Here is a 27,594-nt window from a genome sequence, read left to right on the forward strand (position 1 = left end):
GATTTTGCTTCGTTTTGTGCTTTTTATTTGGCAGATTTTATTTGTATTACATTTATTGTTGTTTTGCTCTAAAAAGAACATCTGTGTATGACACACTAGACACTTTGGTGTTTAGCTTTTAAAAATAGGCAAGGTTATGTGAAGTCTAAGTTCACATTTCAGTTATTTGGTCAGTTATTTCGATCAATTATTGTGAGTCAAAGCGAGGTTTGGGTCAAAAAACACAGAATAGGTGCAAATCAAATCATTACACCTGATCTCTGTGTAGGCCTCACTACTGGTTTTGGCTTATAATGACTGATGAAAATAACTAACTAAATAACTGAAGTGTTAATTCAATAGTCAATAGTTAAGACTCTTTTACATGGGCCGAGGATTGGACAGTTATCAAGGATGAGCTTTGCCCCATGGGAAGGTGACGCTGTTCACCCAATGGATGAGCAAGCACTTATTTGTTGGGTGATCGCTCCTTTATTACATTAAATCCTCATTCATTGAGGGCTGTAAATGGGACCTGAGGTGCAGCACACTGGCATGACCATTACATAGCGGATATAGTCTTCTCTGTTTTGTTTCTGGCACCGGCAGCTGCAAAAGATAGCTGATCAGTGGGGGTCTGGGGGTTTAACGCCAACTGATCTGATATTGGTGACCTATCCTAATAATAGGTCATCTGTATATAAAGAGTGGAAAATCCTTTAAATATAAAAGATTAACCTATAAACATGGCAAATGAATTGTTATTCTTATTGGACTCTCAATGGTTACATGGGTCAAGGGACGTAGCAACAGACACTTCTCCATTGGTGAGTCCAACATTTGCATTGTTCTGCTAGTGTACAAAACATCTCAGAATACAGACTATAGACCTACAGACCCCACTGGTCTGTAGGTCTATACCTACAGACGATTATATGCATGAGTGTCACAAGAAGGACACAGAAGAAAAATCTTTGAGCTGGCAGAATACCACCAAAAAATGCAATCTCCAGTGTTGCAAGAAAATGTTCAAAATATTGTTCAGGATGATCTGGAATGCTGTTAGAGGAACAATCTGTAGTCAGATGGGAAAGGTCTAAAACAATTTGTTTTGTACAGGGTGGGCCATTTATATGGATACACCTTAATAAAATGGGAATGGTTGTGTATTATGTTTACAATATTCATCTGTATGTATATTTTAAAACAATAAAAATTGTTTAAAAAAAAAAAAGGGAATGGTTGGTGATATTAACTTCCTGTTTGTGGCACATTAGTATGTGAAACTTTTCAAGATGGGTGGTGACCATGGCGGCCATTTTGAAGTTGGCCATTTTGAATCCAACTTTTGTTTTTTCAATAGGAAGAGGGTCATAAAAAATATATAAATCGATGGTTGTAATGAAGCAGGATTCAGGTGCCCTACATGCAGTGTAACGACAGCTCAGACTATCAAGAACTCAGAGTAGTAATTTAGTTATTGCCCATGGCTTAAATTCATAATTTCTAACAGTTGCCAGCAGCCTGCCTCCCATACTGAAAGTATCATACTTACCTACTTACCTTCTCCCTGCTGGCTCCCGCGACTCCATCTTCTGGTCCGGGGTTTGTTTTTCCCTCTCTGGCATGGGAATGGTCACCTAATCCTGTTCAGCCAACCACTTGTGGACACATCACCGCTGAAGCGAGGGCTTGGCTGAAGAGGATCAGGTGACCACACAGAGAAGTAAACAAATCCCACACTAGAAAATGGAGACTTGGGAGCCAGCACGGAAGACTGGGGCAGTAGGGAGCAGGTAAGTATGATAATTTCAACAGGAGGCAGATTGCTGGCAACAAGTGATGTATTCCAGGACAACCCCTTTAAGGGGTTGTGCCAAGTTTTAAAGCTATCCACAGAAAGCGGATATCTCACCAATCTGTGGGGGTTTGACTACTGGAAACTTCATCAATTCCAAGAACAGGGGTCCTAATCCCGCATCTCAATGTAGTGGCAGGTCTAGTTACTCTATAGATTCTCTATAGGTCTCACTGCACTTGGCTCTCTCAATCAGTTTCATAGGGAGTGACTGGGGTTGCAGTACACTAGCTCAATTTTCGGCTCCATCAGGACAGGAAGAACCCCTTTGAATGTGGGTTCCTCTCCTCATTGCCCCCTGATCGTACTAAACCATTCTCAGACTTAGGTCTCATGCACATGGCCATTTTACATCTCCATTTTGTAGGGAGCCATAGTAGGACTACCTTAATGGCTTCCACTGTATCTCCACATGCTTTTGATTTCATTTGCCAGATTAAATATCATGTTGTATTAGTATGTAAATATTCTCTCCTAAAAGCATTACTTCCAGAGGAGAATATCTCTATATGCTTGGTCTATGCAGCAGTAAGATGTAGCCTACTGTATATCATGGCTAACATGAATAATTTATAACAACACGGTCCGAATTTCTGTCTTCTCCGCAAAAGTTTTGAAGAAAGGATACATGAGTGAATTTCCCCCTAATTTTGGCAGGTTCTGAAAACATTGTATTTGATTGTTCCAAAGGGTGGGTCCTATTTTCAATCTTATTAACAAAATAGATGTACTTGGTTGCGGTTTTGGAATGCTTTACTTAGAAATTGACATTAAAAGCAGGATTAAGGCAGCAATGTAAACCGTTCTTGTATGAACATAGATGACTGAGGAATGCAGCTCAAAACCAGATGTCAGCATCCACTTATTGTGTTGGAAATGTCAAAGTACAATTGGATGCGTGGTGTAAATCCTGTTAGGGAACATACTGATACAAGATTATTGTGATGCAGACAAATCTTCTACATCTACCTGTGAGCCACATGAGGCAATTTATAGTTAAATATCTTGTAGCCCATCCACTCACTGAACCTCTAGGCCTCATGGTCCTATCATCATATCTCTACACAGGGCCGGCCTTTGGGGTGTGCGGGCTGTGCGGCCGCACAGGGCGCCATAGCAACAGGGGCGCCGGGCGGCCGACACAGCCCGCCGAACTCTAAGTGAAGTCAGTCTACTACTTACTACTATATTTTGTTGCCGCCGCGGCCCGCCGGCCATCTAACAGCATGAGCCATGAACATGAAGTCACCGTGACACCGTCACGTCACGGTCCGGAGTCCGGACTAAGAGACTGAGTGAGGAGGGGGCGGGGCCCGCGGCTGCTCTGTGCTCCGCTCTGCTCCCTGGCCTGCCTCTCTCTTTAACAGAGCAGAGCATACCAGTGGCTGCTGGAGTGTGTGTGACGCAGGCAGCTGCAGCACAGGCAGAGAGAAGAAGGAGGCGGAGCGAGCCCGAGCACCAGCCAGCAGCAGCCACGCCCACAACAGACGCCTGAGCCAGCCAAAGCCAAGCAGCAAGTTCCAGTGTTCCACCGGACCAGGACCACCATAACAAGTCAGAACACACAGAACTACTTACAGGTATTTGGTAGTAAAGTACAATTTTGTACAAAGATAAGATAAGATAACATCTGGATGGATCCCATCTGCCACTGGCCCTGTGGTGGCCCATAATGGAGTGGGAAAAATGTGCCATGGGGGGGGGGGGGAGGCTCATAGAGGACAGGGGGACAGACTGACAGTGTGTGCTTAATCCTGCTACATCACAACCACCTAGTGTCTGAGGGACCAGCCTTGGCACCTGGTCACTCCAGTAGGTGTCAGGTTTATAGTCCACAGCTCTTGATGTAGCAGAGCTGAGCATGTCATCCATGATAACACAACAGGTAGGTGAGCAGCACCTCCAGGCAGCTCTGCTACATCCCCCTCAGTCCCACCCTATGCAGCTCTATCATTGGCACAGTGACTACCGTGCAGAGCACTGACTGCGGTTTATAATCCGCAGCACCTGCTATGACCAGCGACAGGTGCTCAGGTACCGCATGCCCGTAACAAACTTCCTGCCCCACGTGCGGAGCACCCACTCCCTGGGAGCCACAGCGCTCTCTCCTTTTAACCCTTTAAAAGGGGTTAACCCCCCCATTACCAGCAGAATGCAGCCTCCCGCCCATTTCAATGAAGTTGATTGATCTGTAGCGGGACGTGCGGCTGTCAGTCAGCAGTGCTGCAGACAAGTTTGGCGTTGCTGTTACCTGGTGACAGCTCCCCCTCGCTCAGGTCCCCAGAGTCCGTGTCCATGGTGTGCTGAGGTCCGCGCTGTCACTTGCCGCTCCGGCCGCTCTCTCCGCCTGTGACACTGCCGAGCTCCGCCGCCTATTGCCAGGGCCGGCCTTAGGGGTTACAAGTTTAAATACCTTTTGAATAAAAGTTGTATTTTTATCATAGCTTGTAATCTGTTTTTTGGGGACTTAGGCCTCTTTCACACTTGCGTTGTCCGGATCCAGCGTGTACTCCACTTGCCGGAATTACACGCCGGATCCGGAAAAACGCAAGTGTACTGAAAGCATTTGAAGACGGATCCGTCTTCAAAATGCTTTCAGTGTTACTATGGCACCCAGGACGCTATTAAAGTCCTGGTTGCCATAGTAGTAGTGGGGAGCGGGGGAGCAGCATACTTACAGTCCGTGCGGCTCCCGGGGCGCTCCAGAGTGACGTCAGAGCGCCCCATGCGATCCATGCGATCACGTCATCCATGCGCCTGGGGCGCCCTGACGTCACTCTGGAGCGCCCCGGGAGCCGCACGGATGGTAAGTATGCTGCTCCCCACTCCCCACTACACTTTACCATGGCTGCCAGGACTTTAGCGTCCCGGCAGCCATGGTAACCATTGAGAAAAAGCTAAACGTCGCAACCGGCAATGCGCCGAAACGACGTTTAGCTTAAGGCCGGATCCGGATCAATGCCTTTCAATGGGCATTCATTCCGGATCCGGCCTTGCGGCAAGTGTTCCGGATTTTTGGCCGGAGCAAAAAGCGCAGCATGCTGCGCTATTTGCTGCGGCCAAAAAACGTTCCGTTCCGGAACGGAAGACATCCTGATGCATCCTGAAGGACGGACTGTCCATTCAGAATGCATTAGGATAATCCTGATCAGTATTCTTCCGGCATAGAGCCCCGACGACGGAACTCTATGCCGGAAGAAAAGAACGCAGATGTGAAAGAGCCCTTAACGGAATGGAAGGTTTTAAATGGAGCCAATATTGGAGAAATGGGTGTGACCACTGAAAGCGTGTGGTTACTGAGGGGCTTGGTTACTGAGGGGCGTGGTTACTGAGGGGCGTGGTCACTATGGGGCGCTGTAAAGCTTTTTCGCACAGGGTGCCTAAAGGCCTAAGGCCGGCCCTGTCTCTGCACCCATAGAAAGAGGCCATAACAACTACAACTGCCATGGTACCTATTGCTAGTCTACTGTCTAAAAGGGTATTGAAACAATAGTTGAACAAATTCTGGAGTCTCCAGTATCTGAAAAAATCAGCCTTGTCTGTATTTCAATTCCGGTTAAAAGTACATAGGTAAGACTTCACCACCCTCCACCACAGGTTAACATGTTTCAAACGCAATGTTCTTAATCATAACCTTCTGACGTGTTCAACACCTAGAGGGAAATAGTCTTTTTCTATTTCCCCTTAGGTGTTGAACACGTCAGAAGGTTATGATTAAGAACATTGCGTTTGAAACATGTTAACTTGTGGTGGAGGGTGGTGAAGTCTTACCTATGTACTTTTAACCGGAATTGAAATAAAGACGACGCAGATTTTTTCAGATGCTGGAGACTCCAGAATTTGTTCAACTATCCAAAGGACAAATCCGGTCCACTCCAATTACCGAACATGTATGGTGAGCTGGAACATTTTTACGTATGATCATTATTGAAACAATAACCACAGGAAAGGTGGGGATCCGGTAGGTGGCCCACATTTTGCAATCCATGCTGCCACCAGCCAAAAGTTAAAGGAGAGGATGTGGGGAACTGGCCATGTATGTGCTCTCCTCTGTCCATCAAAGTCTATGGGAGTTATGGAACCCCCCCACCTACCAAACATTTATGGCATATCCTGTGAACATGACATATATGCCATTGGTTGGACTACCCCTTTAAGCTCACTGGACAAAGCCGCGTATGTCCCTGATGAGGTCAGCACCCTTTGAGATTGGCAGTCTATAAGAACATTGTAGATCTGTTTTGCGGTATGGGGAGTAATTCATTTTTGGATGATTTCGACCAGTCTAAATATTTGACATATTGTCTATGCCTGAGAAAGGGTAGTAAAGTGGATGTAATTTAGTTTCCCAGACTCTTCATATCATTTACAATGTTTTTGAGCCAGACTTCTTTCTAAAACTGTTTCATCTGTTTTATCTTTGTCCTATAGTCCAGAGATACTGGTATTTTATTTGTAAGATTTGCCTTTTTTGCATCTTGTATGCAAAGATTGGATATTACCAGTCAGACAAAACTTCTGTTCTTCAGACTGTAAAAAAATGCTTTTCTTTTTTTTATGGAATCAACTCGGTAAAGGAGGAGAGCATATTTAAAAGAAGAAAAACTACCACAAGAGGACACAGTTTTAAATTAGAGGGGCAAAGGTTTAAAAGTAATATAAGGAAGTATTACTTTACTGAGAGGGTAGTGGATGCATGGAATAGCCTTCCTGCAGAAGTGGTAGCTGCAAATACAGTGAAGGAGTTTAAGCATGCATGGGATAGGCATAAGGCCATCCTTCATATAAGATAGGGCCAGGGGCTATTCATAGGATTCAGATATATTGGGCAGACTAGATGGGCCAAATGGTTCTTATCTGCCGACACATTCTATGTTTCTACATTCTATGACAGTGCTCCAAACTGTCAAATGCTCCAACTCCTGACATAAGCATACAAGCTCAGCTTGACCAACCGTGTATGCGTTCTTAATAGGAATAGGAAAACCTCTGACAGCTGCTTAACTCCCTTGAGAACATAAAGATTGGGCATGTTGAAATCCAATTGCTGGACCTTTCTTTCCCCCAATATCTGCAATCAGGAGAGAGTTGGAATGTAGCCAAAAACTTTAGATGGTTGATTGGTCTTGCTGAAATCAGTGGGTTCAGTTGACTTTTACCTGATGATGTTTATGGCCACCTTTAGATGAAGTAAAGCCATTGTTCTTCTTTTACATGACTTCTTTTTAAAAAAAAATTCAGGCATGCATGCAGCCGCTCCATTCATTTCTAATTTCGGAGATAGCCTAACGCTTTCCAACTAAATCCCATGGAAATGACTGGAGCAACCAGCTGCTCAGCTCATTTCAGGGGGGTGTTGCAGGGGGCTCTCATTCTTGTGATTCTTGTGATTGGTAGGACCCCCACCCAGTGGCGTACAATTGACAGGGACCCACAGCAAATTTTTAAACGCCCCCCCCCCCCCAGCAACTTCTTTGCAACCCCCAACTCACGTGCAACCACCACTCCTGTGGCTAGTCAAGATTGAGCGCTCAGACGTCAAGGTCCTGCAGCCACTCCATCCATTTCCTACATTGTCTTTGTATATAATGTCATTGTATAATACTGTTGAGGGGGCCCTGACAATAAAAATAATTGTTTTCCTCCTGAGGGGGCCCCTTGTGGGCCTGGGCCCTAAAGCAGGCGCTTCCCCTGCTTCCCCTAAAGCTACGCCCCCATACCCCCACAAATCTAATAGTTATCCCCTATACTGTGGATAGGGGATAACTTTAAAAAAAACGGAATACCCCTTTAAAAATAGTATTATGCATTGTGTAGTAATGGGAGATTGACACAGAAACAAAAACATGTTTGGTTTTAGATTTACTATACAGTTATTATTGGCAGATGTGGGAATGCCATGCGCCCAAATATAAGTTGTTCCTTTTATGTTTTACATGTTAATTGAACTGTGAAGCAAATGTAACAAAGTGTCTTGAAATATGTAAAATTAGGGTAGTGGGCATTTTCCAAAAATTTTTCCTTAAAACAGTGACACTCTTGTTCATGGTCTGTGGTCTACCCAGACACAGCCCCTTACAAGCGTGACACTGTTTCTTGGTAAAAATGATTTGTTATTCCTTATGGAGAGCGCCTAAGCGACGCGAGGAGTCGTATAGGCCAGACATAGCTCCTCTGGAATTCTGGGAAGAGGGTATGCAAATGAGCTCTTAAAGGGAACCTGTCACTGGGATTTTGTGTATAGAGCAGTGAGGACATGGGTTGCTAGATGGCCGCTAGCACATCCGCAATACCCAGTCCCCATAGCTCTGTGTGCTTTTATTGTGTAAAAAAAACTATTTGATACATATGCAAATGAACCTGAGATGAGTCCTGTACGTGAGATGAGTCAGGGACAGGACTCCTCTCAGGCTCATTTGCATATGTATCAAATCGTTTTTTTACACAATAAAAGCACACAGAGCTATGGGGACTGGGTATTGCGGATGTGCTAGCGGCCATCTAGCAACCCATGTCCTCAGCTCTATAACCAAAATCCCGGTGACAGGTTCCCTTTAACAAGCTCTGTCTCTGATGTAAAGTAGCTTGAAAAAATGTACACACTCTTTTCTAATCTTGGACAAGCCCTTGAAGTGCAGTTGAATCCATGGCAGCCTGACTTAACCAATAAACCTAGACAGTTTGGTAGTGGCTGAACTCATTATACAGTATTGTAATTTTTAAAGTTAACACAGTTGCAATACTTTTACTAATATCACAAAGAACGAGTAAAGTATATTTAAAAAAAATCTTTTTTTCTAGTTTACTTCATTTATTCAACTACTATAAAAATATTTGAGTTAAATATAATTCTGGGTCAAGCTTTCTCTTCAAACAAATTTCTTTCACGTCGTATTTCTGTCTGTTCGATGGGTTCCAACCAGAGAGCAAATTTCGTGAAATTCATTTTGAGTCTGATTCGAATGAATCAATCATCAGATCTGATTCTGGTCCGAATAAATTTGACCCAAATCAAAAGTGCCCCAATTGCCCTGAAAACTTGTGTATGACATTCATTATATTAGTAATGACAAAGTGACAGAGACATACATTGCGTATGGCTTGGGCCCCCTTCCCTCTTTGTGCTTTGTGGCCAGGGGCTGGAAGCACATGTGTAGCCTCTGTGCTGCCTGAGGCAAAAACTTAGACTTCTTATGTGGCAGAAGGGTCTTTGGGCCCCTCAGGCTCCTGGGCCTGGTAGCGACTGCTACCTCTGCACCCCCTATAGCTACGCCCTAGGGTAGACACATGGTGGTTACAAACTTCCTATTTAATAACAATCAGCTGTCAGATTTTTTTTAAATTAAGAAACGTCCAAAAATGATCCCTTTTTGGTGGTAGATGCCTCCTTCTCTGTCTTCTGACCTATAAAGTGGCGTCTGCCATTTAAAGCAATTCATCAAAAACTATTTGCAAAAGTTTCGGATTCACTAGAATCCAATTTTTGGGGGGAAATTCAGAACACATTCATTTATAATCAATTTGCACATCTCTATTTCCAAGCTCTGAGATGGTCATCAATCAAATCAATGTGTCAATTTTTAATATAGAGAAGGTACAGAAATGGCCTAGTGAACAGGCCTATGTGCTTTCATTTATTCTTCAAAGGCAGGGACCCTGTTAGGAATTAGAAGTGTTACACAGTAGAGCGGAGGGCAGAACATTTCTTGAACTTGATGATGTCAATATCTCATATAACAATAGACTGATACTCTATGTTCCTGATTCTTTAGTCATGATCACCATTTTAGACTTGCAATCCATAGATGGACCTACAGATGACCCTCCCAGAAATCTCCATCTCCATTGTCATTCCTTTTGTACTTCCACATCATTTGCCCTGTCATGAGCAGTTCTGCTTGACATCAAAGTAGGAAACATTCCAGGCAGACGGTATGATTCAGTCCAGCAATCAGTTCTAAGATATTACAGTCCCTGTGATTAGGAAATGAGTTAGACGAACGTGCCAGGTTATTTGCGGAATGTACCTAATATGACATTTACAGTGCAGCACATTTTGATTCATTGATCTTAGGGCTGGAATTTCTAACTAAAGCTATGAATGGATATTCTAGAAATCCCGAGACATACTGCATTTATCATGATGTCTAAGTCTCTGTAAAAGACTATGTATGTGACACACAACAAACGCAATAGTCCTAGTTCCATCCAATGGGACACTCACCCTATATAAAAGAATACCATCTATGAGCTAAGACGTTCTTCACCGATTCTGGATACTATGCTACAGTATACACATTCTATGGAGCACTGTCCTATAAGAATATGTGGAATAGTCAGAAACTCCAACAATCCCAGTCTTCAGCTTTAGTAGGGCATCATCCACTGATTTCATGCATTCTCCAAGAATATTGAATCTAGTGAATTGGTTCTAGTAGATGTCCATGTTTTCTCCTCTCCTCCAATTTTGCTTTTTTTTTTTGCTCTTTTGTTTCCATATTCATCCTCAGAAATGCACAGCATTTGATATACCTCTCCTTTAACATATGGGCTTGGTCTCAGAGACCCCAATAGTTAGAGAATAGCGCTTGCCACTGGGGTTTCCAAAAATGTATCCCCCGACTTAATACGAAACCGATCTTTAATGTAGCAGACAGAATGTTAAACCAGTCAGTATAATAGTTTGACTTTGGAAACATCCTCTGCATATGAATACTAAAAGGGACAGTCTGCAAACTTTAATAATAACAGGAAAAATGTCAAACATTCTTTATTTCCTCTTACTTTTGTGTTTTTCAGATACATAGGTATTGCTATTGGAATGCTGGTTGCTTGCAGAAATAATGCTACTTTCTTATTTTGGCAGCTCATCACTTCAAGATTTGTTTTCATGAGAAAAATAATACTGAGGGGATTTTGTCAAGTTTTTCCTGGCATATTGTCAGCATGATGCCTCTCCGCTCCCAGATCAGACCCATGAATAATACCCCACAAATAAAATAGCGACTGTAATAGTAAAAGGGTGGGGGGGGGGTCCTGCTTCAGAAATCTGCCTAATGAGTGATCAATGAGGAGCGGTGATTCATCATTCCTCATAATCTTTCTTTGTATCACCACCTTGCGATTCAGGTACAAGCCTCATTCGTAATTGCTTGAAGGATAAGGGGAAATGAAAGAGATAAAAAAGCGGAGGGGGAAAGAGCTTAGTTCTGATTTATTGTATTGTACGGCTACAAACAGCGATCAGATGCTTGCCATCACCTGACGTGGCTGAACACAAGATGTACGCTTCTTCAGAAAGAACGTGTTTTTTAACATTTACACATATGACAGTGTCTTATTGATTATCTGTAAGCACAGCTGGTAGAGATTTATAGGTATCTCTAAAGCTGAGTTAGGGGGAGTTCGCATCAGCGTTCGCAATTCCGCATGGTTATTTTATTTGTAAGACGGAATTAGAAACAGAAACTTTAAGAGGCATTCTAGTTTGATCCGTCATAATAGATGTCTATGGGCAAACATAATGGATCCGTCTGGATTATCCAGGACATTTTTTCCGTCATGCAGAACTAAAAAAAATGTACCTTTATTTGTGCCCATAGAAATGTATTAGGACCAAGCAAAACGGAATGCTTTTTAAAGTGTTCAGTTTTGCATTCAGTCTTAAAATGCCATTATGTTCCGTTATAACGGAATAGTAAAACGGAATTACCTAACGCTGATGCGAACCCCCCCTTTACTCTTAAAATTAAAGTCTTATCTTGTAAGTTCTTTAACCAAGTGCAGTGAGGATGATTTACTTATGTGTTTATGCCACAATAGTGGTGTAAAAGAGAATCACAAATTATGGAGCATACCATATTTGTACCATATTTTACCACTTTTTTGAGCTTCTAAAAGTGGCGAGGATTTTGGAGGGGAGGTACTATATCTCCTTATGGAGAACACCTTAATTGGGGTGAGGAGTCTTATAGGCCATACATGCTTCTCTGGAATTCTGGGAAAAAAGGGATGCAAATAAGCTCTTTACAAGCTCTGCCTCTAACGCCACCAGATGTAAGGCAGCTATCCTATAAGTCAATGTTTGACGTATAGGATAGCTCCCTTAGATCTGGTGGCATAGGAGGCTGAGCTTGCCACACGCTCTTTTGCATACTTGCCTCCTTAAAAGTGGCAAGAAAGGGGTGTTGCTTGGCAGTAGGGGCAGGTCCTAACACAGGGGAGCACAACCTGCAGCCCGCATTCAGCCCCCAGAACCAAGTTTTGCAGCCCCCGTCCTGCTGGGCAGAAACACAGCTGATCGTGCGATCAGCTGTGTTTCTGCCCGCAGCGCCGCAAGACGATGTATGACAGCTCCTGCACTGTAGCAGGGGCAGGTCGGGCTTCCGGCTGTAAGTGATAGTGAGGGAGCCAAGGAGAGGACAGCTGCGCTTTATCAGCGCTTCTGCCTTCTCCTCAGATAGATGAGCGTCGCGATGAGTACCTTGGGGCAGAGGAGCATAGAGGGGCTCCTTTAGATGCCCTAGTTACAGTGGAAATAGTACAAAAAAAAGTCTCTCATTGTCTCCCAAAGGTCTTTCAGTGACCTCATGGGGACAAATTATGTGGATAAAATATATTTAAAAAAATAAGAAAAAATTTGAAAACTAAATAAAAAAATATAATAAAATACAAATAAAAGAAATAAAATATGTGGCAAAAAAGTATATTATAAAAAATAAAATACTATCAAAATAAAAAAAGGAAAAAGTGCGAAATAAAAGTGTGTTAACTGTCCCCCAACAGTCTTTTTATGACCCTTTGGGGAACATATAACGTGGCAAAAATATATAAAAATAAATAATAGAAACTTCAAAAAAAAAATGCTAATAAAATAAAAATAAATAAAAATACAAATAAAAGAAAAGAAAAAAAGAAATAAAATATTATGTGGCAAAAAAGTATATTATAAACAAAAAATACCATTAAAATAACAGAGTTTTCATTGTTCCCCAACAGTCTTTTTATGACCTCTTGGGGGACATATTATGTGGCAAAAATATATTTAAAAAAATAACTAATGAACCAATTATTAAAAAAAATATGCAATAAAATATTAATAAATTATAAATAAAGTAAAAAATAAAAAGGAAAAGGTTCAAATAAAAAAAAAAGGGTCAGTGTCCCCCAAAGATCTTTTTATGACCTCTTGGGGGACATATCATGTAGCAGAAATATATTAAAAATGTAGTTAAATATTTTTTTTTTTTTTTTTTTTTTAAGAATTAAATTCATAAAAGAAAAAAAACACCCACGCCAACCAAAACCATTACCGCCCCATTCACGTGAACCTATACATATTATATAACAAAATGGCCTACACAAAATATAATATTTTTTTTTTGTGTCAGTGTGCATATAGTTTGAAAATAAAATACTTTTTAAAAATGTTTTGTACAGTTTTCCCCAAATAAAACTACAAAAAAATAAATTATAAAGCCCTATGTGTCATGTAAAAAATTGTTGCAAAAATGATTTTGGTAGTTCAACAAATAAGATAGTTACATCCGTTTGAACCACTGGTGCTAAATGGCAAAAAATGTCTGGTCATTAAAGGGTTAACCAATGAGCGCCTTCCCACTAGCAAGTTAAAGCGCTTATTGGTTATTGCAGGGCCTGTATAACTGGGGGCAGGAGGAGGTAATAACCAGTGAGTGCCATCCTCTGCAGTGAAGGAAAGCATTTACTGGTTATTGCAGGGCCCCTATAACCAGGGGGCAGGAGGAGGTAATAACCAGTGAGCCTCTTTCTCTGCAGTGAAGGAAAGCGCATACTGGTTATTGCAGGGCCCCTATAACTGGGGGCAGAGGAGGTAATAACCAGTGAGCCTCTTTCTCTGCAGTGAAGGAAAGCGCATACTGGTTATTGCAGGGCCCCTATAACTGGGGGCAGGAGGAGGTAATAACCAGTGAGTGCCATCCTCTGCAGTGAAGGAAAGCATTTACTGGTTATTGCAGGGCCCCTTTAACCAGGGGGCAGGAGGAGGTAATAACCAGTGAGCCTCTTTCTCTGCAGTGAAGGAAAGCACATACTGGTTATTGCAGGGCCCCTATAACTGGGGGCAGGAGGAGGTAATAACCAGTGAGCCTCTTTCTCTGCAGTGAAGGAAAGCGCATACTGGTTATTGCAGGGCCCCTATAACCGGGGGGCAGGAGGAGGTAATAACCAGTGAGCCTCTTTCTCTGCAGTGAAGGAAAGCGCATACTGGTTAATGCAGGGCCCCTATAACTGGGGGCAGGAGACGGTAATAACCAGTGAGTCCCATCCTCTGCAGCTAAGGAAAACGCTGATTTATGAATATGAGGCAGGATGGAAGGAAATGTCACCACTTTTCCGGTAAAAATTATTTTTAACAAGGTCCTGCAGCATGGCCCCTGAAACAAAAGGTTTATACTTACCTGCTCCCTGCCTCTCCAGTCTTCTGCGCTGCCTTCGCTGCCTCCATCTTCCGGTCCCGGCACTGTTTACACCTGGTGTAAACAGAGCGGGGACCGGAAGATTGGGGCAGTGCAGAGAACTAGAGCGGCAGCGCACAGGTAAGTATAACTCTTCGGTTTCAGGGGCCATGCTGCAGCACGATATTTGTGACAATTACTGGGGAAAAGTGTTCATAGGAGCGCTCATATCTTATATCTGGCCAGTATAATCGTGCTGCTGATCAGTCGATAAACAAGGAATCGCTCGTTTGTCGGCTGATTTGCATATTGTATCAGGATGAAAGGTTTACAATTATCAGCAGCACATCTCACTGTGTAATCAGGGATGGGCTACCAATAATCAATATAACTAAATCAAGGCGGACTGACTGTGGTAGTGATCATTTCTCCCCAATCACTTTGCATTGGCTTGTGTAGTACGCCGATGCAAATAAGTCTTTTTTTTTTTTTTTTTTTCTGCGGCCCCTTGAAATAGAGCGATGTGACAATGCGGCCCTCAGACCAAAAAAGGTTGTGCACCCCTGCCCTAACACATCCCTCCATTTTTACTATAATTTACATGAGAATCAGGTTATATTGTAGCTGAAGCCTACACCAGCTCTTACCTGATGTAGATTTCAGTTTCTGGCACATAGAAAGCTAGAAGATACACCTGTGACTCTTAATAAATTTGAAGCATCTTACTTCATCACATTTCTTACTAAGACTGGTGTAGGAAACGTCAATCTTAGTAAATGTGCCCCAGTTAAGGAAGGCAATTGCTGTGGATCCACCTATTGAAATCCTCAGCAGCGGTTATATGATACGTGATGCAGGTAGAGGGACTGTAGAAGTCAAAATTGGATGATAAAGTGGGTGAAGGGGAAGTACTCAAGGGGTGTAGCTTGGAGCACTGTCTGGAAGAAGGCCAAACCCCCTTGGTCACATGCTCAGTTGATGTTTTGACACAGTAGGGAGAGGTTTCCTACCCTGTCGAGACCAACGTGAACTACTCAACTTCCAGTGAAGGAAGAAGAGGTCAATAAGTCAGGAAATGCATCAAAACTTGTAATGAAGGTACGTTGGTAAAATGTTTATATTGCTAATTGCTGCCATAATTTTTCTTGATGGAAAACCCTTTTAAACTTGACAAACTAGATGAAACTTGTATATATGTATAAAACAGTGTTAATGTGACTCACAGCTAATATATTGCTTGAACAGTCTATGAAGCTTAGCAATCACTCTTGATTGAGCTGGGGACAAGTTCAGAACTATTCTATGCTAAATGGGAACCTGTCACCGAGATTTTGTGTATAGAGCTCTATACATAAAATCCCGGTGACAGGTTCCCTTTAATCTCTGCATACACCAAGCGCTCTTTTCTGTGGATGTCTGTTCACGTGATGCCACCTGCACAGTGATTTGTACATTTCAGGGCTTCTTTAAGTTGAGCTTACTGCCAGCCGCTATGATATCCTGCTCAGGGGTAGACTGGCCATATACCCTACAGGAAATTATCCCAGTGGGCCAATGTCTATAGGGTCACCCGAGCCCTTCTCATTGCCACCGGCCAGGTACATAGTACTGAGGGAACTATAGGGGTCATTATTACAGAAAGTCCAGGCAGCATGCTAAAGGTAGGGCTGCTTGGTGTTATGACCCACTCTCACCTCCTAAGCCCCCCATTCCATATCCATATTAGAGAAAACTGGAGAAGGAGGAAAGAACATGGCAGCTATTGATGGCCACCACAGAGTGACAGCTTCTGGGTAGATATTTTATGCTACACTGTGGTATTTGGTTCTGTGGTATGGTATTCTGGAGTGTGGTATTACTTACCCTGTCAACTTGTATTTGCCTCCTCTAATTATGTTTCCCCACCCTCTGTCAATTTGGACTCACCTATAACATTGGGGTCACGGTTAGTTAGTTTTCTCCAGGACCATTTTAAGTTCCCTGTCTCCTCCCCATCCTGCTGGTTCTAACACTCTGCTGCTAATACTTCTGACACTCTGCTGCTGCTCTCCCATATAGGCCATTTCTGTGACTGAAAATTCACACACGTGCACACACTTCTGTGAATGGTCTCTGCACACATGTGCACACACTGAAGCAGTATTCCCGTCCCATTTCCGATGTGGGCTGAATCTTCTTCTCTGGATGTGCTGACCAAGAATTGGTGTCCTCTTCAGAAGTTAGATGTTGCAGTAGTGTCTCTGTGTGTTAAAGGCCTAAAGAACCCCACATGGACAGTAACTGCTCAACTCAGCAAGCTTAAACTTGAAAATTTGAAAATGGCTCCATTGAGTTGAGGACGTCACATTTTCATAATTTGCTGGGTTGAAGTACTGCTCTCCATTAGATATGCCCAAAATGTCTGACAGATTCAAGTCTCACCTCTGGATATACCATACATGCCTAAGATGGGAATACCCCTATAAGGCATAAACATTAACTAATGGGAAACTCATCAGCCTCATGAGCAACTCGTCCTTTAAATGACAATCTAGGCCTACATTTCCAACCAAATATCAGAAAATGTTATCATTAATACTTGGCAAGAGTGGTGGATTATTTTTTAAATTAGAACAAGAGAACATTTAATTTCCTGGGACTTTAGGGGAATGGGTGGTTATAGGTACAGTTGTTTAATTGTATGCAGTCGAATCACCAATGTTATGCCACATACATGTATAGGGTGTCTGTTTCTGAATAGGGAATCACAAGCTCTTTTGTGGCAGGGATGAACACGTTTGGTAATAACACAGTTATGTATGGCTCTGTTCACACTTCCAACATGGCTTTTAATGGAACCATAACATCTATAACATATGTGCTTGCAAATCCTGATGGATACCATTGGCTTAGTAGTTTCTAAATTTGTTTTACCCCCAAGAATTGCCCTACGGACTATACTTCTTATCAAAAACACTAGAAAGGTAGTTCATATGCATCATAAACAATACCGTTATTCAGTCCATAGCCACCAGCTCAGAGGATGTGATAGGTTGCAAATGCCTAAATTGCATTTCACGTGACAAACTAGCTGCCCCTCATTTGTGTGGAAATGGATATGCTATAGGGCAAGGTTATTTTTTTAATTTCTTGCAGTTGTCATGAGGTAGTGTGCTCTGTTATCTAGAATTATACAAAGCAGACAATAGTTATTTGGGTTGTGGATGTGTGTCATGAGCAGACATTCAGCTTAAAGTCTGGAATATGGATACTCACAAAGTCATTCTTCCAATTTCTAGCATTGTTCTCTATTAAGCAGAGTTGCCATAATAAAATCGTATTTACACTGGTGAGTTGCTGTCTTGTGGGGTTTTGTTCTTGCAGGTGCACAAGTTGGCCAACTAGGACAATGTCTTTCTTAATTCATCTCAGATTCATGACTAAACATAAAAAATTATGGACGTATTAATGGCAATGTGCTTCATGATTGGATGATGTCCACTTTTTTTTTTACTTCTTTCATATTTCAGTAATCCCAATTGTTTGAGTCATCGGTCCTTAATCTCCTTTATTTGCCTGGTTAGATTTTGTGCTTTTCCATTCTTGAATGGAAGTTGGACTGAAAAGTTTAATTTGAGGTTTGATACACCCTGGCACGGGGTTTGCAAGCCAGTGATGAAAAGCAAATGGCATCTAATAATAACTGAATGCAATTTTTACAATTTAGAAAATTAAGAACATCTGGAACAGACTGAACTAAACATACCTGAATACTATTTTTTCTTCAAAGGCGTATTAAGTTCTGGACCAGAGCTTCTTAGTGATTCCTAGGCATAAAAAATTGTCAAAGTCCATGCCAAAATCAAAAATATGTATCTCAATTGAACTCATCTCCTGAATCTAGTATAACTTGGAATCTATGATGTTAGTAAATCAGAGGTTTCTGCAGCCAAAGAAGAACTGCAACCCAGTTGTGGTCACCGGTGAGACCTGCCTCACATACTCAATAGAACAGGTCTAGAATACTTCAAAGATTTTAAAGGGGGTCCTCCGAGAATTTAGAAAATGAAAATACTTGAATATTACTTTATTACAAAATATAGTCCCAAATATCTTTCATTAGTTATTTTGGCTCATTTTGTCTAGGGAGCAATTATTAGTAGAAATAAAATGGCCACCATCCTATTAGTATACACAAAACCTGTCCTAATCACACAGCAGGACAAGTTACTTCACAACACTCAGCTAAAGAGCTGCCTCATCCTCTTCCCCTACTTGACAGGTATTATCATCCTGATGGTCAGATCTTCAGCTTAATCTCTGTAGGAATGGAGTTTATGAAGAGACATGAAGTACAGTGAGGACGGACAGTACAGACTGTGGTAATGTGGGGCTGTGGTAATGGAGACTGCATTTAAGTACTGCTGCTCATCAGTCACATGTACCCTCCTCTCTGTACTTCATGTCTCCTCATGAACTCCATTTCCACGGAGATTCATCTTAGGACCTTATCATCATAGAGGAGGATGAGGCAGCTCTTTAGCTTAGTGTCTTGTAGTAACTTGTCCTCCTGTGTGATTATTAGGTTTTGTGTGTGCTAATAGGATGGCGACCATTTTATTTCCCGAGATGATTGCTCCCTAGACCAACAAACCATTATAACTAATGAAAGGTATTAGGGAACATATTTATAATAAAGTAATATTATAAAATATTTTAATTTTCTTAATTCCAAGAGAACTCCTTTAAGCTATCTAGCCACTCTCTCATCCACCATATAAAACCAATGCTGTGACTATCTGAAGTTAATTTAGGGATTGCCATTCTGTACTGCGCAAACCTTTGTATTGTCATAGACAATACAGAATTGTAGTGTTTTTATTCTTTAACTTTCTTCAGGCATGTCTCCTTTAAATGTCATCCTGCCGGTAGGGCTAGGTCATTTCTTTGAATTGTAATCACCCACAAAACTTTTGGATTCCAACAAGGGCTTTGCTTTTAAATTCTACTGGCACAGAGCCTGAAGAAACAGAAGTAAACTAGACGAGGGTGTCATTGTCTTCTGTTGCCCAGCGTCGTTTGTTGAACATTCCTTTAAGGCCTATGAATCCAATTATGAAAACATTTCTTGGAACAAAGTAAGGTCCTGTTTTCCCATCTTCAGCAAGCTTAGCCCATGGCCAAATAGTCTACATCATTACTGCTAAAATCGATGTTTATTTTTCAAAGCTGAAAATTGCTATTCTCTCTTCCCAACACTTTAATCTGTTTTCTTACATCGACTTCAAATCATGTTTATTAACATGTAAAATCGACACAATCAAAACAGCTCAGATTTGGATTAATGGTCCAAACAGCCAAAGAAAAATCCAGCCACGTAATTAAAGACAGAGTTCAGCTGATTAGCTTGTCTCGGATTATTGTCATTGATTTCCAGCATTTTATTCTCCTGTGGTTTTCAAACATTTGGTGATATTTATGAACATCTGTAAACCTGATGTCAAGGCTCTGCTCCAAGCTGACGACCAGCCAGTCTGGTCTCTGTCTCTGCCAGAAAAAATTAAGGTCAGATTTTACTTTAGATCTGATCTGATTGATCTACATTACTTATTTTTATGTACTGTACAATTGTACAACATATTTTAAAAAGGCCGGTGTGTTCAGACAGCTGAATATATCCTGCAAATTCTATAAATTTAAGCTACTAGACCTTTTGTATAACATAATAACAGTATACCTATAACAGTGCTTCCGGTTCTGTTCGAAAGGCCATTAGAAGCCAATATTGGCTAAGGTTGACTGGAGATTCAAAAGGTCAGACCTGGTCAGAACTGGGATAAATGAAGATTTAAAGGAGTTGGCATATGGACCATTTCAGACAAGACCCATTTCAGACATTAATGATATATTTCTAGGATATACCATAAATGTTAGAGAGGTAGGTCTGGGGCCCACTCCTATCTCCAGAAAGGGGTCCCGAAGTGAAGGAAGGCACACTGTATGCACGTGGCATGCTCTCCATTCATCTCGTGCAATTTTGAAAAGCTGCTCTCTTTTCATTTCAGGGGCTGCATTCTAGAGATAGGTGCAGGTCCCACATCTGGGACCCTCTTCTATCTGTCATTGATGGCATATTCTAGCCAATCTACCCCTTTAATTACTTTTTTTTATACAAAATTGTCAGATTTCTATTTAAAATGATGAACAAAGTAAAAGGGTTTGGCCACTGTGGAAATTCACCATGTACTCCGCTGTGGAAATCCACCATGTACTACTGCGGTTTCTGCCATGGTTGTTCACTTTGAATGCCATGGACCCACTCATAGCTTAGCTCCATTAAAACTAAGCTAAACCACAAGCGGACCCCCACCACGGCTTCAAACGGCTTCTGTCCAGACACTGCACCAAGAAGGGACACGTCTCTTCTTGGCCGGTCACTGCTTTAAATCACCAACTGCACAAACTACAGAGCCCCCCATTCAGGTGCCGCTAAAATTTTGGCAAATTCTGCCATGTGAATGGGCCCCAATAATAACTGTAAATATTTTCAGATTGAAATTAATAAAGGGGTGTTTCAGCACATTACATGTAATTCACTGCATAATGAAAAGCCATACTACTTTTTAATATACTTTCCGTATCAATTCTTCCTTGCTCTTAAGATATCTGATAACAGGAAATTTCTTTGTTTTCTCCAAGAGAATTAAACTCTTTTCTGGTTAGGTGAATAGCTTGTGACAAGATACAGCTCTGATAACGGTGCTGTAACTTTAGCGAACCACCCATGTATCCACCACATGATCAGAACTGAGTTTTATTCGCTGAGTGCGATCAAATATTAAAAATTCCCATGGAAGGACAGCAAGCAGAGATCCTGAAACGATGAAAAATGATGCAGAGAGTTTATTGGAAAATGTTAACGCTTTTCATTATGCAAGGAATTACCTTTATTTGTTGAAACAGGAATTTTAGTGGAGCTTTGTTCAGAAAGAAGAAGAAAGTCCTGTCGACAAGACCTTCTTTTCCATCCTGCATAACGGAAACCAGGTGGCTGCGTCATGCTTGCCCATAGACTTCTATTATGACGGATCAAAACAAACTATGGCAGAGACTTACTATTACTGGTATAAAGTAGAACTGGCTTAGTTGCCCATAGCAAACATTCAGATTCCACCTTTTCTTTTCCAAAGGAGCTCTGAAAAGTGAAAGGTGGAATCTGATTGGTTGTTATGGGCAACTAAGACAGTTTTTCTTTTTACCAGTAAATCTCTGCCATAGTTTGTCAAATTCGGTGCATGTTTGAATCTAACACTTTTGTCAAGAAATTATACTCCAGTTTTTCTACATCAACTCCCTAATGGAGTGAGTTTGCAAAATTTTTTGTGCCTTTTCAACTTTAAAAAAAAAAAGTTATAGCAATAAACCTGAAGTGAAACTGATCAATATAGCTAACTGCGCCCACTTTCCAGCTCCATTGCATCCATACATTTTGAACAAATGTATTATGAGCAACTGTGTTATGTGACCCACCAATATGACTGACAGCTCGCTCTCCTGTGTAGAGAGTGTGTCAGTCTGTCCTGTATGGCTGACTTCCTGTGAACTACAAGATTACATCAGCATCCATCAAATCCCTCCTTGCAGCACCTGGACTTCTCCCCTTCCCACCCAGCTCTGCCCTCCTTACATAGTTTAGATAGTCCACACCATAATTAGCTGCAGAGTTATAATGTCCCCCCTAAGGTTAGTTTCACACCAGAGTTAGAGACATCCGACTTGCTGTTCCAGCAGAGAACAGCCTGCTGGAGATCTCTGAATCTGGCATAGCCGGAAAGTGCTGCATGCCCACTGGACCCCAATGACTATCATGGGAACCGGCGGACATTCTGTCGCTTCCTGGATTATGCAGGGATTCAGCCGGACAAAAGCTGCTGCACACCACAGTTTTTGTCCAGCTGAATCCCGGAATTCCCATTATAGTTAGCGAGGTCCACCGGGCACTATCCGGCTATGCCAGATCAGGAGACATCTGTCAGGCTATCCTGCTGGATGTCTCCAAAAGCTGTTGTGAAAGTAGTCACACAGTCTATGTCATGTGTGTGCTGTGTGCAGAACCTCCAGTGTATTTTATGAGTTCAGATTCAAACTTCTCTTCACTGCCCCCTGTTTGTAAGAGGTGACAGAGAGAAACCTATCACAAGCAGGAGGCAGGTGAGATAGGCTGAAGCTGCATCGCATATAGTATTAAACAGTGTAGCTTTGCAGTGAATGTTTGGTGAAAGTACACTCTCTTTGCAAAACCAGAGGCATGATGGGAAATTTAGGTTGCATTAGGGGAACCATACTTCAGACAAAGATCAAATCGAAATGGAAGACTACCCATTAATGACATTAACTAAAACATGTATGTGCAATGCATATACAATAACCTCTATCTACAGTATTCTTTTTTGATAGCCTATGATGCACTATATGGAGTTATTTTGCTGCACTGTGTCTTTAAAACCATTTAAAGGGGTATTCCGGTTGGTTAAAGTTATCTGAACTATCAGATCAGTGGGTGTTCTATTGTAAGGACCCCCAGTGTTCATGAGAACGGGGGCCCTGTACCGCCTGCAGCTCCCCTGTAATGAACGGAGTGGCCAGTCACACACTCATGTGGCCACTCCATTGATTTCTATGGGGGTTCTGGAGGTAACTGAGCTCCATTCTCACAATAGGTGGGGTCCCAGCAGTAGGATCCCCACTGATCTGATAGTTATCCCCTATCCTGTGGATAGGGGATAACTTTAACCAACTGGAATACCCCTTTAAGCTGTGTGTCCATGTTGCCCTGGAGGTGTGCTATAAGAGGCACAGAACACTTTCCATGCAATCATTAAAGTATGAGAATCTTCTGAAAACATCACATTTCAGCCAGAAATCAAGCTTCATAATTCCAGAAGTTCCAAGCGTTTACAGTGGATTTTGCTGTAAGTGTCAGATGTAAGCGCGCTGCCAGACTGCTGAAGTAAATGGTTACCTAATTCCCAGCTAAATAAAAGGTGTTATTGTTTCATAAGCAGCTACTGTGGTAGATTTGCAGACATTTTAAGAGCATTAGTTGATGTAGATTTCAAGAAAGGGGGTAGAGACAATAATTCAATACAGGCTTTAAAAGGAAATTATATTACAAAAAGGATTACCTAGCACAGGCCCGGTCTATTTATTTCTATGTCTCATTCCACTAATGGTGTTATTAGAATTAATCATATTTACACGTGGTTACTTATAATGACAGGTTTATATATGCATTTTTAGACTTGTAAATGTAATGCTTATTAGAAAATGTGCAATTCTAGTAGAAGCAAACAGGCGTCAGTTCAGTAATCAGCTATCTGACATGACGTGGTTGCAGGAATCCTGAAGCTTGTTATCTGCAGACTACTGGCAGAGCTTTATGGAAGCCTAGAGTTGGCTACGTGTGATCACTTCTGCAAGAGGGTCTTACTTCAGCAACTGCTCTTCTACGGGAGGTGAACTGTACCCTCTAAAGAAACAACTTTTAGCAAATGAAGCAGTGGAAAAAATGGCCCAAGGGTCACTAAAAGGGGTTTAGGCAGAAACCCTTCTGTCCTGTGTGGGGGGCCTGGTTTGATCCTTGCTATGAGGCCCTTACTTCTCTATGTATGCCACTGCTACCAGCTAAGGCTCCATTCACACGTCCGCAATTATCCTTACGGTCCGTTTTTTTTGCGGATCCGTGTTTCCGTAAAAACCTTCAGATTTTTACAAAAGTGCATCCACATCCGTTCCGTGTTTCCGCAGAAATAAAAAAGGAAGGAGGAAAACATGCTGCTAGGGTACCATACCATAATACGGATGATTTGCGGATGACATGCGGAAGACATTTGGTGTCTTTCCGCATGTCATCCGCTTTTTTGCGGACCCATTGAGTACAATAGGGCCGCGGACCGCAATTTGCGGCCAAAAGTAGGACATGCTTCATTTTTTTTGCTGAACCGCATCACGGAATCGCTGATGCGGACAGCAATTACTCCCCCATTGAAATGAATGGATCCGCACCCGTTCCGCAAAATTGCGCAACAGATGCAGAAGGATAATTGTGGATGTGTGAGCCTAATGGTAATAAAGGAAACTGTGTAAAGCAGTAATATTTTACGAAAAGTGTAGATCAATGTTCTCCAACCAGAGGTTCAGGAGCCGCACGTGAGTCTCTGGCTCCCTGCATATGGCTCATCTAATGTTAGTAGTGGCACATACACTATATTACTAGCATGACTAGATCTTGATTCAAGAGTCAAAACCATATCACTGGCATATCACTGGCAAACCATATCACTGGCATATCACTGGCAAACCATATCACTGGCTTATCAAGCAAAAATAGCTATCAAATATTTTTGGGCTTTTTTCCTTTTTATACTGAAGGTAGCTTAAAGGGGTTGTCTCATCTCAGACATCGCTGGCATATCACCAAGATATGCCGCCAATGTCAGATAGGTGAGGGTCCCGCCTCTGGGACTCCAGAATAGGACCCCCAGAAGCGAGTAGAGAGCATCCCCCCATGTGCAGTTGCCCTCCGTAAATTTCTATAGGAGTTCCGATAATAGCCAAGGTATCACTGCTTGAGAAAGGTTCCAGAAAGAGGACCGAAACGTTGCTGTTTGGTGAATAAATACAGAATTCCTTTTACTTGTTGGAGTGCCATGGAATTTTTGTACTATATTTTTAGGAATTTGGACTGTTTCTACAGCCGCTGGCACCCGTCTTTCACATTTTTTGCAGTGCTGCCTACACTCGCTTGATCTATTGTTTCAAGAACTGACTCAGCTATTTCCGGATGTCCCATAGAAGTGAATAGAGTGGTGGCTGCGCTTGCGCAGTGCACTCTCTATTCATTTCTATGCGGCTTCTGAAAATAGCTGAGCAAGATCAATTGTTTTTTTTTCCAGAACTTCTATAGAAATTAATAAAGAGTATGCCACACATGCTTGGTGAGCTCTCCTTCACTTTCGGGGGCCTGTGAAGTAGTCGTGGGTCTCAGAGGGTGGGACCTGCACCCATCTGACTCTGTTGGCATATCCTAGTGATAGGCCACGAAGGTCCCAGATGACAGGAACCCCTTTAATACCATCTATTGTATTTATACAAAAGGTCGGGAATTAATGGAGATGCATGGTAAAATTGCTTCCGCCTATCCTCCAATAGATTGTCATGTTTAATACTCCTGCACATAAAATAATAGGATAAATATATTGTCCATGACTAAGCTTTTAACCTTGTGCTCAAACTAAAAAAAAAAAGGGAACAACATTTTGAACCTGCATCTTTGTCAACCAAATGCTGGATGTTTTTACAAATGAAGGGGTTATCCAGGCTAGAAGACAACCCAAGTTGTCAGAAGATATAGCCAATAAAAAAAATTCACCTGTTGACAGTCCCACCATTCAGTGCAACAGAAGTGGCTTGGTCCCGTAGCTGATCACTGACTTCAGCGGTCACATGTGCTTGAATGGCACGTCACTTCTAGTAATGTGCTAGAGATCTGCCACTCAAACATGTGACCGCTGAGGCCAGTCATGGGACCAAGCAACTTTTTGTTCGGCCATGACCATCCTGAAACGGACAGCAGTGCTTGAACAGTGGGACCATGAAACAGTGAATTAGTATTTTTTTGTTTGTTTATTTGTTTTAAAGGGCACACCACTAGGGTTGTTGGCTCCTCGACTGGACAACTACTTAAAGTTATGCATATGACACCTTTGGTGGTGGGTGACGGTACTTTATTGTATTGTATGAACCAGTCAAGAAAAATTTGAGTACTATGGATATAAGATGAAAAAATGTGAGATTGAGTCTACTTTTTTGTTTTTTTTACAGCCTAGACCTGAGCCATCACTTATACACATTGCAGGTTTGCATCATAAGCCCGTCAAGATATATGATCCTTCAACCAAAGAAATTGTGAATCTCACTGCAGTCGGTGAATAATGATATGTTTGTATTTGACTCTGATCATCCCTTGAAAAGGTAACATATTTACAGGCTCTGTGCACACTAGCATGATTTTTTCCACTTTCACAGGATCTATTGTGATCCATCATGATCGTTTACGTATTGATTTCCATCAGGTATCTTTACTTTTACTTAGTGGAGTAACTAGAGTTCAATGGGCCCCAGGTCAAACTTTAACCAGCCCCCCTTTTACTTTTTTGCCCCCTCTCTCAATGTATATATTAAATTTTTTGCCCCCGCTCTAAATTTATATATTTCATTTTTTTGCCCCCTATATATTTCATTTTGCCCCCTGAGTAATGAATGATTTGCTGCCAGAGTTCCAGTGCCCCGCCCTGCCCTCATATGACCCCCCTTTCTGAATCCAGGGTTAGGTAATTAATTATATGCCGCCACTGCCAGGTGCCCCCTCTCCACCCAGTATGAAGCTGGTGTGGACATAGATAAAAAAAATACTTACCTACTCTGTTCTGCTCCGTCCGCGGGTCTGTACTCACGTGCTGCCAGCTGTGGCCTTCGGTGAGGTGTCAGACTCTGCACAATCCGATCATACACTCTCTGCGGCGCCGCGTCATTCCATCATCCTGTGATCTCGGGATACTCGAGACCTCAGTACCAGGTCTCGCGCTGTCACAGAATGAATTAACAGTGTGTGTGAGTCTAGTGGCGCCGGGCGGAGAGGGTATGGGTAGGTTGGGGACTGTATGGGTTTTGTTGGGGATGTGCGCAGTAGCGCAGCCAGCAAAGTAGGCCCCGATGGCGACTGGCCATAAAAAACATTTGCGGGGCTGCAGGCCCCCCCTCCCGCTGGGCCCGGACGCGGTCGCACCCTCTGCAGCCGCGATCGTTACGCCCCTGTTTTTACTAGATACAAAAGTACTGCATGCTCCTCTGATTTTGAAAAATCAATGGGAACTTGACAAAAACAGTAAAATCAAATGTCAACCAAGTTTAAAACTTATGGGAAGAAACGCTTTAACTAAATCAAGAATTGAAATAAACATATTTTGACTGTATAAAAAGATTGCAGTTTAATGTAAATTTTGACTTTATACCCACACCATACAGAAAATATACACTATGGGGGTCATTTATTAAGACTAGCGTTTAAGATGCTGGACTAAATAAGCCCTGCACTGGTGGTGGATCCACTGAAATTATGAAGTGGCGCCAGCCTCTGTATAACTTCAGCGCATCCAGCACCAGTCTAAATGTAAACCAGCTTCCTTGTTGGCTTACATTTAGATCATTTTCTATGCCTAAAATGGGCGTAAAAAATGATGAATGAGACGGGCCTCCCTGACCCCTTCCCTGCCCAAGCCAAAA

The 27,594-nt window shown here is 42.2% G+C and overlaps 1 protein-coding gene across 3 annotated transcripts in view; it reads left to right on the top strand.

Moving 5' to 3' along the window:
• COL8A1 (collagen type VIII alpha 1 chain) overlaps positions 1 to 27,594 on the top strand; it is a 113,232-nt gene that overhangs the window by 18,585 nt on the left and 67,053 nt on the right. The window contains exon 2 of one of the 3 annotated variants that reach the window (XM_044287797.1): positions 26,134 to 26,283. The exons of the other annotated variants lie outside the window; for them this stretch is intronic. The gene's annotated coding sequence lies outside the window, so the exon portion shown is untranslated. The remainder of the gene's footprint in view (positions 1 to 26,133; positions 26,284 to 27,594) is intronic. 3 annotated transcript variants of the gene reach the window in all.

Source organism: Bufo gargarizans, chromosome 3 (assembly GCF_014858855.1).
Source record: "Bufo gargarizans isolate SCDJY-AF-19 chromosome 3, ASM1485885v1, whole genome shotgun sequence".
Taxonomy (NCBI): Eukaryota; Metazoa; Chordata; class Amphibia; order Anura; family Bufonidae; genus Bufo; species Bufo gargarizans.